The following is a 14,918-nucleotide window of genomic DNA, read 5'->3' on the forward strand; positions in this document are numbered from 1 at the left end:
GTTCAGTATGGAGGCCTCATGGTTACTTATGATGCCAAAGAAAATGAGTAAGAAAAAAAAGTGTATTAAGTTCCTTGTGAAATCACGATTATGGTTCAATTTTTATAGGCGAAGAACTTTATAGTAGGATGGTGACACAGTCCCAACTTTCCTAGTATCTTAAGGTCTTTTAAGATCTCCTTTCACTTAAGCCAATGCATGAGTGGAAAGCCCAAATGTATTGAGTAAGAATCTCCATCAAGATTCCTGCTTTTTAAGGGTATAGTTGTGGTAAAATAATAATAATAATAATAATAATAATAAACATTTATTTCTTGAACCTGAGCATATTTATCCATGTTCTTAAATTTTAAGAATCAACTTATCACAGGCAGAGTTCTACCTCAAGAACCTCTAAAAATTCCAGATTATGTGGAAATCTATTTATCAAAATCTGTTTTGGGGATTTATTCTGGAATATTGAGAAATCATATTTAAATTCTCTATGTTTAGGACCCACTACTCAGCCAAAGTCCCTTTGCATCTATTGGGAATAATCTGATGTCTGTGGGAATAGAAATTATTTTCTAGAGCCTCAGCAGACTCAACATACTGTCTTGAGGTGGGCAGAGATCAGTAGATGGGATGGTGATCATGAAAGTTTCAAGTGATTTTTATCTTATTATTAGGGTGGGCTTGGGACCTGAGAAGTTATTTCAATTGAGATGGAATCAGAACCAAAAGAAGTTGAAGGTAGATCTTTCACTCTATTGGAATAAACTAAGTTTATTTAAAGTACAGGGAAAATAAATGTGAAGGATGGGTAGTTTTGGGGAGAAGCCCATGTAAGAAGAAGGTCACACTGTTTCTTAGAGGGACCTGAAATCTTAAGCATTATTTATTCATCTTTCAATAGCAATGGCTCCAGGTCTAAAGGAACTTGAGAATCCCGTGGTGTTGGAGAAATGAAAAGAAGCCAGCTTGGGCCCATGTTTGAGGAAAGGAAGACCATGAAATTGCTTGGAGCTTTCCCGGTTATAAATTTGGTGTAGGAGATGTAGGCTGCATCCTTGGACATAGGCCACTTAATTTATCAATGGTATGTGGGGGCCAATAAGTATATTTGGCGCAATGGAGAGAGAGGTCCAGTGATATTAGATGTATGGATTGAGTGTTAATGTGAGTAAGGGAAATTCAGAAATTACCTGGAGATGAGGAGACCATATCATTGTAAAATCCTGCCTTCTGCTTACTTTGTCTTTCTGGAAGAGGAGTCAGGCAGGTTGCATTGCTTATAAAAATTGCGCCCCCGAGGTATGGAAAGCAGAGAGCCACAATTGGCCTCTGGTCGTAGCTAATCTGCAGAGGCGGCTGCCATCGACTCCCTCCCTGCATCCTGGACATGCTGCTCCTCACCTCAAGAGCTGGAACCTGCTTCATCTGCCCTGATGTCTGAGACACCTTATGATCTGCTTGGCTTCTATTCAGTGAAAGTCATATTATTATAGCTCCAAGGTCTGGTCAGAAAAGGCTTCGTAGCTTTTCTGAGGCCTCCTATAATACTTGACTTGGGGACAATTCAACTTAGAATCTGACCATCAGGCTGGGAGAAGGCCAAGCCATTCAAAGGGGACACACTTGGTCCTCTGGTTAACAACCCCAGGTGAGCTCCCAGCCAATGGCCAGTGTTTGCCTACGTGTCATTGAGTGAGCCATCTCTCCACGCATCCCAGCCAAGCCTTCAGGTGACTCTAGTCCCAGTCACCATCTGACTCCAATCTCATTAGCTAACTCAAGTGAAAGCTGCTGGCTGAGCTCAGCCAGCTCGCAGGACCCTGAGAGGAAATCACAGGCTGTTGCTTTAAGCCATACATTTCGATGCGGTTTATTACCAGCAATAGATAACTGGGGCACTTTCTCAATGTGCTATTTATGCACATTTTTGATTGTTCACAGTAGGTGCCATCTAGACAATGAGGAAGAATTGAATAGACCCTGGAGATACACACAATGGAAATCACAAAAACTTTCTGTTGTTCTTTCTTGTTTTCTCTGCCCACCCTGGTTCCCCAGATAACACCATGCTCTGTGATATGCACCAGTGACCTCAGACCTGCGACATCATGGTTTCCTCTTTAAACATTCCCACTTCAGGATGGAATTTGTACTGCAAATCATAAGCCGCTTCAGTGATCACATCTTATTTTGGGATCCTGATTGCCTTGTCTAAGTAACGATGGTGATGTCTTGGTATTCTAAATTGTCCTTAAGGCCCCATGAAACTTTGTAAAGACACCAAAAGGAAGAAGTTTAGGGTGGGAGTAATCCACCTTAGCATTGGTTCCTGTCATGCAGGAGGCAGGAGCTGACAGTGAAGGGGCTTAGCGGGGAATAAGCTTCCGCGGGGACAGGAGAGGGTGGGAGGCTGATACAGGCAGAAAGACGCTCTTTCAAACTTACGGGATTATAAGGAGGGTATGGTCACTTTGTTAGAATGTACCTCCTGTGTGTTCCAAGTGATCAAATTGATAACAAGCATTTCAAAGGATGTCTATTAGGGTTACAGAAAATGTGGGTGATTTGACATCACTGGCATCAGCTCTGTGTCCTTACCGGCTGCTGTCTAGAGCACACACTGGTCGCCGCAGCGGGCCCGATGGCTAAGCATGGTTAGAAAAGGGAAAGGGAGAGGCCAGGGACTGCCGGCCTGCATGTGCTATCCGAGGAAGCATTAGCGAGTCTTCAGGGGTCCTAGTGCCTGTGCCATTTTCCCCAGGTGACCATTAAGAAACAATTTACAGGACAGGAATAACACAGGCAAAGGCTTTATTCTCCCTCTGAAATTATAGGGTCCTCTCCGGAGGAACGGCCTTCCTCTAACTGCCCAGGGAGAAGGGGAAGAGGAGGCGAAAATCGTAGAGGAAAATCATCACTCGCCAACCTCCAGGGGGAAGCCAAGGCCTTCTCAGATCCCCCTTGCTCCCTTCCCTGTGTCGCCACAACCCTCCTCCAACAGCTCTTCTCATTTCCAGTTATAGATCTCTCCTCGTGTGTCTGTATACGCCCACACGTGTTGTCAATAAAGATGGGTTTCTCTTCTATAATTCAGTAGCGATATAAAGTTGCTGCATATTAAATAAAAATGCAGGAAGCTTAGCTGAAAAGCCACTTACTTTTAACTGAGATGTCTGGGCAACGATTAGAATCATGCATGGTAGATACTGAATAATTAAAAGAAAGTTGCAGATAATTCACGCTCCCTCCTTGCAGTCACTGCCTGATCTACGAGTGATGTGGTCTGATGGATCTGTTTTCCCTTCCTGACAAATAATGGAGCATTATGCTTCTATAATTATCCTGAAGTATTTTAGTACTACAGCCCAGAATCATGTCAAAGTAACTGAAGTGAGGTTTACAACAGAGTACCAAAATAGCGGCGGTCTTTTAAAGGAATTTGACAGGCTATATCCAGAAAAAACAAATATTTAAAGGTTCGTATTTCTATAACTGGACCCAGTTCACTTCAGAGTTTAAGAAATGATAGCATAGATCCTGCACAGGGCCGATTCCTGGCTGCCCAGTTCTCTGCGGGGCTTAGGCAGCAAGCCCTGGTGTCCGGAATGTGACGTCAACATTTTACAAATCTCAGGTTCTACTTTGTCCATTATTTGCATCAGTGATTTGGGAAAATCTCACACGATGTTTTCTGTAGCTTTATCTATAAAGTATGTGATAGCTGATGATTGTAAAACTCATTTTTAAAACAAATTACACAAATATTATCTCATTAAAACTACAGAACCCTTGAGTAAGGAGGTAACTATTGCAATCAGACAAAGACACCGAAACTTAGAAAAGTTAAAAAAATTGTTTCAGTTCACACAATAGGGTTTCTGACTCTAAATCCAACGGTCCTTTTGTTACAATAAATTATTTGCTAACTACCCAAGAATTTGTGTTGGGACATTTTAGTACTTAAAGAAGTACATTACAAGAATAAAATTAGCATTTTATCTCTTTCTGTACAGGTTACACCTTTTAGGGTCAAAGTAAATGGACAAACCATCCCAGACAATGTCTGTCTGACGTTCCTAGTAGTAATTTTGTAGGAATAATAAGGAATGAATGTGAGTATACACAGTCTAGCATTAGACTAAAGCTCTTTAATTATGAAAAGTCATCCTCTACATGAGGCAGAGTCTCAATAACTTACTGGTGTTCACAAGAATATTTGATGTTTCTGATGTTCCTGAGGCTTAAAATAGCCTTTGGGATATTATTTTACTGGGTTATTGGTAATTGAGATCAGTTTTTCAGGTTTTCGCAGAGCAGATTTCAGTACCAGCTCACCACTGTGAAGAATTAGAAAGCTTCTTCCAGTTCAGACCCAAACAACAATAACAGGATTGATTTTGAAACCTGCCTGGAGACATCTAAAAATACCTGGAGACATTTTTGGTTGCCACAACTGTGGGGTGGGGTGGGGTGGACGGTGTTAATGATATTGAATGGGCAGAAGCTAAAAATTCTGCTAACCACCCCATAGCACAAGAAAACAACCCAGAACAAAGAATCATGTGGCCTAAAATGTTAATAGTGCTCAACTGGAGATGCTCTAGTCTAGAAACGGGTGGGAAGAGGGTTATTCCTATAGGGACAATGAGGACTTTGGTCCAGAGGTGTGGCAATTTAAAAGTGAGACCCCCAAATGAAAGTCTTAATCCTGGAAGTGCTGTACCCTACATTGAAGAGAGAACCATAAAAGAAAAACAAATCCCAGGATTGGTCAGGGAAATGTTTTGCTCTTTTTGTTTCTGCCCAGAACTTGAGTAAAGAAAACCTCCCACGAGCCGAGGCAACCTAGCAGTTTGTGATTCATATTTACCAGCTACACACACCTTGGATTCTAAGTATTTAGAAAATAAAATGGGCACTAATTCTGGGTAGGTGATATCACTGGGACTTTTTGCAGAAGTAGACACAAAAAATCGTTCTGGCAGGATAGTTTCAGAAAAACCTTCAAAGAAAGAAAAGGAAACAAACGGATAGAAATGAGCTCACGATAAAAATATGAAAAGTTAAACAGTACACCAAAAAGAGAGATTAACAGTCAACATATGGTAATATTAAAGCCCTTGTCACTTGGGCTAATAAAATAACCAAAAAAGGAACACAAACCAGTTAAGTTTGATGATGTCACATGTTTAAAAAGTAATTAAAATCCTGTGAAAATGAAGATGCTGTGAGCGAGCAGTTGGTCTGCACAAAGAAGCAAATCGAACTTCCAAAAATAAAAATAAAGTCACTGAAAAGAAAAATCCAATCAACAACTTACACAGCAAATTAAATACAAATTAAGAGAATAGTTTACTGAAATAAACATTGAACTGTTAGCCAGAATAGAGCAGAAATGGGTAAAAATAATCCCAATAATGCTGGAAAATATGAGAGCTTCAGAAACATGGGAGTTAGAATAAAAAGTGTTAAAATTTATATAATAGGCACTTTTGAAAGAAAGACTCAAGATCTGGGGAGATACAAAATATTCAAAATAAAGGAACTTCTATTTGTAATGGTGGGTTGACCTATTGGGGTAAATCTTAGTTTTTGCTTTTTATATTTAGGTGCTCCAATGTTGGGTGCATAAATATGTACACTTGCTGTATCTTCTTGATGTGTTGGCCCTTTTATCATAATGACCCTTTTGTCTTTTTTATGTGTCTCTTTTTAGTTACCGTTTGCCTGAAATGTCTTTTTCCACCCTTCATCCTGTGTACGTGCATCTCAGGCTGGAGTGAGCCTCCTGCAGGAGCCTGCTGTCGATCCTGCTGCTGCTGTTCTGAAATCCATTCAATTGGCAAGTTTCATTCATTTCCACTCAAAGTAATTCTTGATAGCTAAGGACGTTGGTTAGTTGTTTTCAGTTTGTTTTGTAGATCCATTGCCCCCCCCCATTTGTTATTCTTTGTCATTTTTTGTATTTTGGTTTCAGTATGCTTTCACTTCTTTCTTGTGTTCTTTTGTGTAATTTCTACGGGATTTCCCATTGCAGTTACCTTGAGGCTTACATAAAATATCTTAAATTCATAACACCCTATTTCAAGCTGATAACAACTTAACTTGACTAGAATTTATCAACTTTACACATTTACTTTTCCTCACCCTCACATTTTGGGCTATTGCTATCACAATTTACATGTTTTTTTATATTGTGTACCTAATAGATTATTGTAGTTACTGTTATTTTTACTATGTTTGTTTTAAACAAAAAAAACCTCTGTAAATGAACTTTCATGTTGAGTACAACTAAAAAGTTTAGATAAACTATGGGAAAACATCTTTGGAAAAGCTTGAAAAAGCTAACATGTTAGTGATAAATTATTGGGCAAAATACTATCATTATGCCAGACACATGTCCTTAAATTCTTAGCTTAGATTCACATACCTAGTAGGTATTGTAAGTTTAGATGAAACCATCAAGCCTGGCATGGATTAAGGTCACTATCCTCTCAGGGCTCTGGGGTCATGGTACTTTTTTTGCTGCTTCTTAGGACTGGTGAGTGCAATATTCTACTTCCCAATTCATAATGATAATGACATTTGAGGGTGCCTAACTTTATGTAAGAAATTCAGTTCTAATTTCCTGCTTCTGTGATCTGAGACATTATGACTTATCTAGTAAGGACAGTCAAAGTCAAGTTCCCAGGCCTCTCAATCCATTATCCAGTTTAATGTTTCTTAAGTTCGGAGGCTAACTATTCTGTCTTTAGGTTCACTCAAGGATTTCTTTAGCTAGCAATAGACAGATCAAATTAAATTAATAATTATGTTATATTGTAACTGAACAAAATGTGAATGTTAATCTAGAACCTAGTTAAATAGTGACTTATAATAACATAGATGCTGTAAATATAAAATTAATTTTAAAAGGTGTCAAAAGAATTTTTATTTAAAAAAGATCTTGGTTGTAAATAAATTGTTTGCAAACATTATTTTAAATAATTCTTCAAACTTCCCTCAATATTTTTCTCTATTCCATAAGTGAGGAAACCAAGTTTAAAATAAAAATCTTTCAAAAGTCATATAACTAGTAAGTGTTTAGTTTATGAAACCAGTGAGACTAATCACTGTACATGTGGGTTACAAACTTCACAGTCTGCATAAAAATTACCCATTTGTTCCAAATGCTTATTTTCAGCGCCCAGCAATAAAGATTCTGGTTCCGAGTTTCCATGACAAGGCCTGGAATATACATTACAAAAACTGTCTAATGAACTTGACAAGTCTATAAAATTTTAAAATGCTATACTACTCTGTGATTAAGCATTACTCAGGTTTCAAAACTAGACAAAGGTGCCCGGCCAGCATGGCTCAGTGGTTGAGCATCAACCTATGATCCAGGAGATCGCAGTTCGATTCCTGGTCAGGGCACATGCCCGGGTTGCTGGCCCCGATCCCCAGTCGGGGGCATGCAGGAGGCAGCCCATCAATGAAACATCATTGATGTTTCTACCTCTGTCTCTCCATCTCCTTTCTTCTCTCTGAAATCATTAAAGATATATTTTTTAAAAAAACTAGACAAAAGTAAAAATAATATCTTAATTTTATTACATATAATTATATATATAACAAACTATATATTAATCTCTCAAAAGAAAAAGGTTTTCAATACCTATTAAATGTTATGATCAAGTAGAGTAGGTCAAGAAATAATATTACAAGGGATCTGTTTTCCTATTTCTAGTCTCTGTCCCAGTAGCAATATTTTGGAGAGGTGGGACAACACATCACTGGAGATCTTGTTGGCCACATGATGTCATTCTTGCCATGAAAGTAAAGCAAAGAAACTAGGTAAAGACATTCTCAAAAACAGGTCCTTTCCCCAAAGGCTTTAAATGATAGAATTACAGAAACGGTCTCACTTGTTTAGCAAAGTCTATTTTCTCTCATACGCATGGCATAAAAGATATATATTTTAATTCTATTTTGTCCAGTGGCCTGTCTTCTTCTACATTGGCTCTATGCCTTTAAAAAAAAAATACACGTTTCTGGATACAATCCAATTTGTTCCCCAATTATTTTTATCCACTTATTTTAATGAATTCTTTTCCTTTTATAACACTTAATGCAACATAAATAATATGCATATATCTGTTTGAGGACCACCTCCCTTCTGACTATAAGGATAATATTGGTATTATTTTCCTTGATAGTTTTAGGACCAATCAGAAGCTTTTCAAAGTCATAATATTAGAGAATTTTAACTAAAGTGCAGCACATTTGAAAATTTCAATGAGTATATTTCTAATTTTATTTTAATAATATGAGAGTACAATTATACAATATCAATGAGATGAATATTGAAGTGGCTTTGAAAAAGTATAGTTTACTGGTGAAACACCAGAGGAATTTGCATTAAATCAAGATCAAGACAAGTATACCTGCTACTGACCTGTGTTATTTATTTTCCTTGAAGTTATATCTAACAAGATAGGAAAAAAATAAAAGATTTAAGTCCGGAAAAGGAGACAAAATTTTCCACTATTTCTATCTGCTTCAATTACCCACCTAGAAAATTGTTAGAACAAAATAAAAATGTACTTCAAGTCACAAGTACTGAGGTCAGTAGTATGCTGAGTAATGGCTCCGTGCGAGGTCAGGCCCTGATCTCGGGAACCTGGGGTGCTGCCTCACGTGACAGAAGGGATTTTGCAGATGAGATTAAATTAAAGCTATAGAGATGAGATTTTTCTGGGATTATCTTCATAGACCCTAAATATAATCACAAATATCCTAATAAGGGGGAGCTTATCTATAGAAGTAGGTAACACGGTGATGGGAGCAGAGGGACACAGGAAGATTTTAAGATGCTATGTTGCTGACTTTAAAGACAAAGCAGATTCTACGAGACAAGAGAGGCAAGGACCGTAGCTCTGGCCCCTGGAAAAGGCACGGAAAGGGCTTCTCTTTCAGAGGCTGGAGGGGAAGCATGACTCGCCCTTCAGACCAGTGAAATCAGTTTTGGACTTCTGACCTCCAAAACTGTAAGAAAATAAATTTGTGTGTTAAGTTGCTATGTTTATGGTAATTTCTTACAGCAGCCATAGGAAACTAATATAAGAGAAAGAAAACTCCTTCCATAAAGTCCCCAAAAATAAAACAAAATATTTTAGAATGAACTTTGAAGGGTATATGCTTTAAATAGCTTTTAAAAATGTATCTAGAAATATAAAAAGAGATGTACTTAGAAGTGTAATGGTATTATTCTAAAAATCATTTAAAGCCTTTATTTCATTCCAATCAATATTTTCTAATTTTGGGGGTAAGGGATGGGTTAAAACTTAAAAAAAAAACAAACAAATGCTGTTTCATAGGGAAGAATAAACCTGGGAGACTAGGTAAGAAAAAATTAAAAGTGAAGACTAAATGGGGGAGAAAAGCGAGAAGGGGGAATCTTAAAAGGACAAATAGGAAAATGTCTTCAGATAAAATCATTTTTTTCTCAAACCCTGATTTCTTATCATGCTACATTGAAGCCAGAAGAGTATCTTTCTCAATGAAAGCATTTTTATAGGGCAGCAACAACCTCATGTATATATATAAACATTTAGCATCTGATAAATGTGACATTTCAAATAAAGGAGAAATTATGAATTATTCAATAAATCATGCTGAGACAATTAGTTATCTCTGTGGAGAAATGGCATACTCTATGCCAAAATAAATTCCACAAAGATTAAAAAATGACATCTGAAAATGAAACAATAAGTACATAACAAAAACTTTCTATAAATAAATTCAACAGTAGAAATCATATTAAAAATATTGATATATTTGACTACTGGCAATTACAAATATTTTTGTTTAAAAAACTAGGCAAAATAAAAGCAAAGGAATAAAGTAAGCTTGAAAATATATTTGAAAATTTGACAGAAAAAAGTTTTTTAAATATAAGAAGAGTTTTCTTATATTAATGATCAACAGATTGAATACACCAATAAAAACAAATAAAAGGCAGAAGCAGATTACTCAGTAAAAATGTACAGATGGCTGTTACACTTTAGGAAGAAAAGTTCAATCTCATAATATAAATGCAAATTTAAAAAATGAGGTTTTATTTTGCCTTCCATATAGGTAAAGATGGAGGGGATTTTACACTGTGTAATAATTACAAATTTTAATGCAATGAACATATATTTGTGTTGTAATAAGAACACAGAGCAAAAACCAACACTAAAGAAGAAATGCCAAGAAATTTTCAAAAAATATTTGCTCTCCTTTCTTGACTGGACTAGTCATTTGTTTATTTGGTTAATGCACGTTGGGCAATTACTCCCTTCCAGGCAAGGTGCTGGAATTCACATGCAAGTATCTCAAATCATTTTATAGGTGGGAAAGTATATACAGTTGGAGGGTGAAGGGTTAATGATACCAAGCCCAAGTTTAGCTGCCTGCTGCTGGAAAGCCAATAATCAAGAGACAGCGGCTAATAGAAGGAAAATAGGTTTATTCAAGAGCCAGCAGCTTGAGAAGATGATGGACTCACGTCACAAAGACCATTTTAACAATTGGACATGGGCAGGGGATTTTGAAAGAAGGGAGGAGGAAAGAAAAAACCCCCCAAAAATCAAAAGGGGGTGTTGAGAGTTCTTTGTTGAGGGGACCACATGCAAGCCAACACAGTCTGTTTAGATAACTGGTTGAAAGTCAGCAAATCTCTCAGAGCCGGAATGTCTGAAAGTCAGAGTCTGCATCTTTTGAAGTTACTTTCTACAATTCTTAAACAAACAGGCTGCTCATCTGCAGTCGCATATTAGTTAACAGGTTGTCATTGACAGAAATAATGTTAAAAGAATGGTGAGGTGAGTTACAATTCCACGCTGTCAATTTTTTATTCTATTTCCATGGAAGTTTCCCTGACTAATCTATAGCAGAGCCTGGGGGCATCATCAATTTAGCATGAACTTGTTGCAAGATATAACTTTTAGTGTTTCTATTCGGAGAAGTCTCAATTGCTTTCTAATTGCTGAAGTCTGTTTGCACATCCTTGTTATACATTATAATCATCTTAAATGCTCTACAAAGGATTAATATTAGTAATAAGAGGGTTAGGCCAACTTTATAATTTCGCTTAGGAAAGAGTTTAAAGACAATTACTTGAACTAGAGTCTAATGTTCATGACTCTGTATTGTAGATTTTATTGAAACACAATTTCTTTCCCTAAAATCATCCTCATTTTTATCAAAGATAGCCAAATTGAGAATATTTACTGCATTAAGTCCAATTTCAAATTGGCCTGATTATTTGCAAAAATACAAGAATAGCAATTGATCATATAGGCTCTCTCTTTTTTAAAAAAATACATTTTTACTGATTTCAGAGAGGAAAGGAGAGGGAGAGAGATAGAAGCGTCAGTGATGAGAGAGAATCATTGCTTGGTTGCCTCCTACATGCCCCCTACTGGGGATTGGGCCTAAAACCCAGGTATGTGCCCTGACCGGGAATCGAACCATGATATCCTGGTTCATGGGTCAACACTCAAACAATGAGCCATGCTGACCAGGTCATATAGGCTCTCTTAAATCTGCTTTGCTGAAGTCTCATAAGGAATCTCTAGACTGAACTTTAATTAGCCTCTCAAGGCAAAGAAGCCAAGCTACCCAGTTGCCATTATAGACTTTGCCTGCAATACTCATAAATTTGGGTACATTCCTCAAGTTCTTGAGGTCCTCCCAAATGTCTTAAAGTTCTTTCTTTGCCATCTCCTAAGAAAGCAACCTTTGTTCCTTACCTGGAAAGACTGTCACGAACCATGTAAATAAGCAAGGTACCAGGTTGTTTTTCCAAGGGGCTTTTATCAGCTTCCAAAGTCAATTTTAAATTCTTAAAGCTTTTTGCTGACATCCAGATTCTAAACATGTCACTCTCAAACATGACATTCCAGTCAAAGTCTTGGTAAATAAAATCAGTTTCCAATTGTGTCCTGTTATACAAAGAACAGATTCTTATTGATGTTATGCAAACAAACATACTGCCATGAAAATAATAATGGTCACTCATTAAGGGTCTCCAAATTCTGGAGGGATCAGGTAGGGAGGAAAATGTAAATACTTTAACTTTGCTTATAATTCACCAAGTTGCTCTAGGAAAAAAACAGCAACAATTTTCTTTTATCTGGAAAACAAAAAAAAAGATTTTAAAAATAAGCAGTATTTTGAACAAAGTCATAAAAATAATAATTATCCTCAGTTCACTCAGTCCCATAATCAATTCTTGTTTATTCTGATTACTCACCAGTATTTCCATGAATCCAGTTATCCTTCAGAGTTCTATAAATCTTCTTCCAGTTCAAAGGTATAATCTGAAAACCTGTTCTCAGAAACCCGTATTTTAGAATGTCAGAGTCTTTTCCATGGATCTTTCTAAAGGTGTAACATATTCGCAAATGCATCACAATAAAACAATGACTGTCTCTAAATGACAAAAAAAATGACATGGCTGTAAATCTGATTAAAATGCAACTGACAAACTGACAAAGGAATTTTTTAAACAACATTTTAAGATAGTAATTAGAATCACAAATGAAAGTATATGAGAACTTTGTAGACTCCTGGAGATTTTTATATAATAGTCAGAGCATCCATTTTAATAATAAAATATCTGTATACAAATAGAACATAGTTATTATTTTTTTATTTGACAAAGCTTTTATGTGTTTCAAGCATAGGCCTAAGTAGTTTAAAATTTCTTTTATAAGGCGAGATAACAAATCCTTGAGGTTTTCCAGGGGTCCATTCCAATAACTCAAAACCATCTCTAGGTTAAGAAAAAGTCTTAAAATTTAAACCTAGAATGGTTGGGGACAGGTCTTTTGTTGCATCTGTCTGGTAACTCCTGTGATCGAGAAGGTCGCCTGACTCCTTTTTGGCCATTTTTGTATTTAGAACTGAATAAGTGGCTTCAGTGTCCACTAAGAAATCAATCAATTTGTCCCCCAGTGTCCATTGTACTTGGGGCTCCTGTGGGGGAATAGCAATTAGTTTGGAAAAATCAAGGGGAGCCCCCAGGCCCCTTCATTGGTCATCAGAGTCACCGCTCCACTCCACCCTCTGCCCACGGGCCTCTGTTTTTCCCTTTTCCTGTCTCCATTTCCCTTGTTGACTTTAGGACAGTGCTTCCTCCAGTGTCCTTCCTCCCTGCAATGTGCACACTGATTCTCACCTAGAGGTCTCTTTCCTTCATATGCCTTTGCATCATTTCTCTTCCCTTCCCTCTGATTTCCTCCTCACGAACCTTCTACAGCTTTCCTGGTCCCTTTCAGCTGGCCTCTTCTTCACTCATTCAGAAATAACCAACTTTAAAACAAGCCACTTTCCTCTTATTTCCTTAAAAACTCATCTCCATATCTTATACCTTCTATTACCAAAACTATGTAGCCTTTCCCCCCAACTGAATTAGAATTGTTAATTATTAGAAACTTTAATTTTAGTGACAACTGAAATTAATTAACCCTTATTTATTTATAAATATTTATTTATTTATTTATTTATTTTAAAGAGAGAGGAATGAGAGAGAGAGAAAGACAGACAGAGAGAGAGAGAGACATTGATTTTTTTTGTTCCACTTATTTATGTATCATTGGTTGATTTTTGTGTGTGCCTTGACCAGGGATCAAACCAGCAACCCTGGTGCACCGGAACGATGCTCTAACTAAATGAGCTACTCAGCCAGGGCAGTAGTTAGCATTTTTTAGATTGATATGTTTATGAACACATTTCATAACGTCTAGAAATGGGTTACTTCATTGGCAAACACACTCACATTTTCAAGAGACATGACAGAGACAACATGAACTTTTTTTAGCAAACCCAGGTAAAACAAACATATATTTTATGTTAATTACTCTGAAAGGCATCAAACTTAAACCAGTTTTAATATCAAACATTTTCCCAGACCATATGACCCTGAAAATAAACATTTGGGATAGGTTTGTTTTTGTTATACACATAAACAGTCTTACTAATAATTGTAGAGAGGACAAGATTTTTCACTTGTCCTTGACAACTTTCAAGGAGGCTGGAGAAGAGGGAAGAAGATACCAGGCATGGGCGACTTTAGCAGCTTGAGTTTTAAAAATGCCAGTTTTCCCTTCCCACTGATGTGGGGCAGGTGGCCCCTGCTCCTGCAGCCTGGGCTGGTTTGCAGGCGGCATTAATTCCCCATTGCTCCCAGGACGGCAGCAGCTTCGGGCCTCCAGGAGGAGGGTGTAGGGGTTTTAAAAGACTCATTTCTTCACTTTTCTTTCTTTCTCAGTTTTACTGTCTGGGAGGGGAGTGGGAATTTCCCCCCCTCTTTGCACCATCAGTTTAGATCCTCCTTTTGTAACAACATGAAAGCTTGTAAATAAGAGATCTTATCCGATTTACGAGACCTTGGCAAAACAATTTGAATTGTAAGATAGTGTAATAATTCAAGGGCCTATTTAGAGGCCATCTTTTCTTGGAATCCAACACATACATAGGCCATGCAATATTATGATAGAAAATCAGTTTTCTTCTTAGTCATGGGCTTATAGCTGTAAGTTGACCAGTCAGCTAGAATACAGCCTAATGGACTCTCTGGAGGAACTGAGACTGAGCTGCCCATTTTAACCAGAAACAAAGTTTGAAACAAAGTTCAAACAAACGAGTACTCTCAAACCAAATCTCCCAAAAGGAGGGACTGAGACACTAGTCTTAGAATCAGCTCACGCCAACAGGTACCACAAATGACCTTTACAAGGTCCGTGAAGATAGAAGATTCCCGGTGTGCACACTGGCTCAACTTACCCAGTCTTGGAGCCCAGGGACTCCCCCAATGACCATTTCCTTCCATCAACAAAGCATTTATAAGTGGCTGATGCTGTGAGGGGGAGAGCATGGAGAGTCCCTAAGGTAAG

Source organism: Miniopterus natalensis, chromosome 14 (genome assembly GCF_054644295.1).
Source record: "Miniopterus natalensis isolate mMinNat1 chromosome 14, mMinNat1.hap1, whole genome shotgun sequence".
NCBI lineage: Eukaryota > Metazoa > Chordata > Mammalia > Chiroptera > Miniopteridae > Miniopterus > Miniopterus natalensis.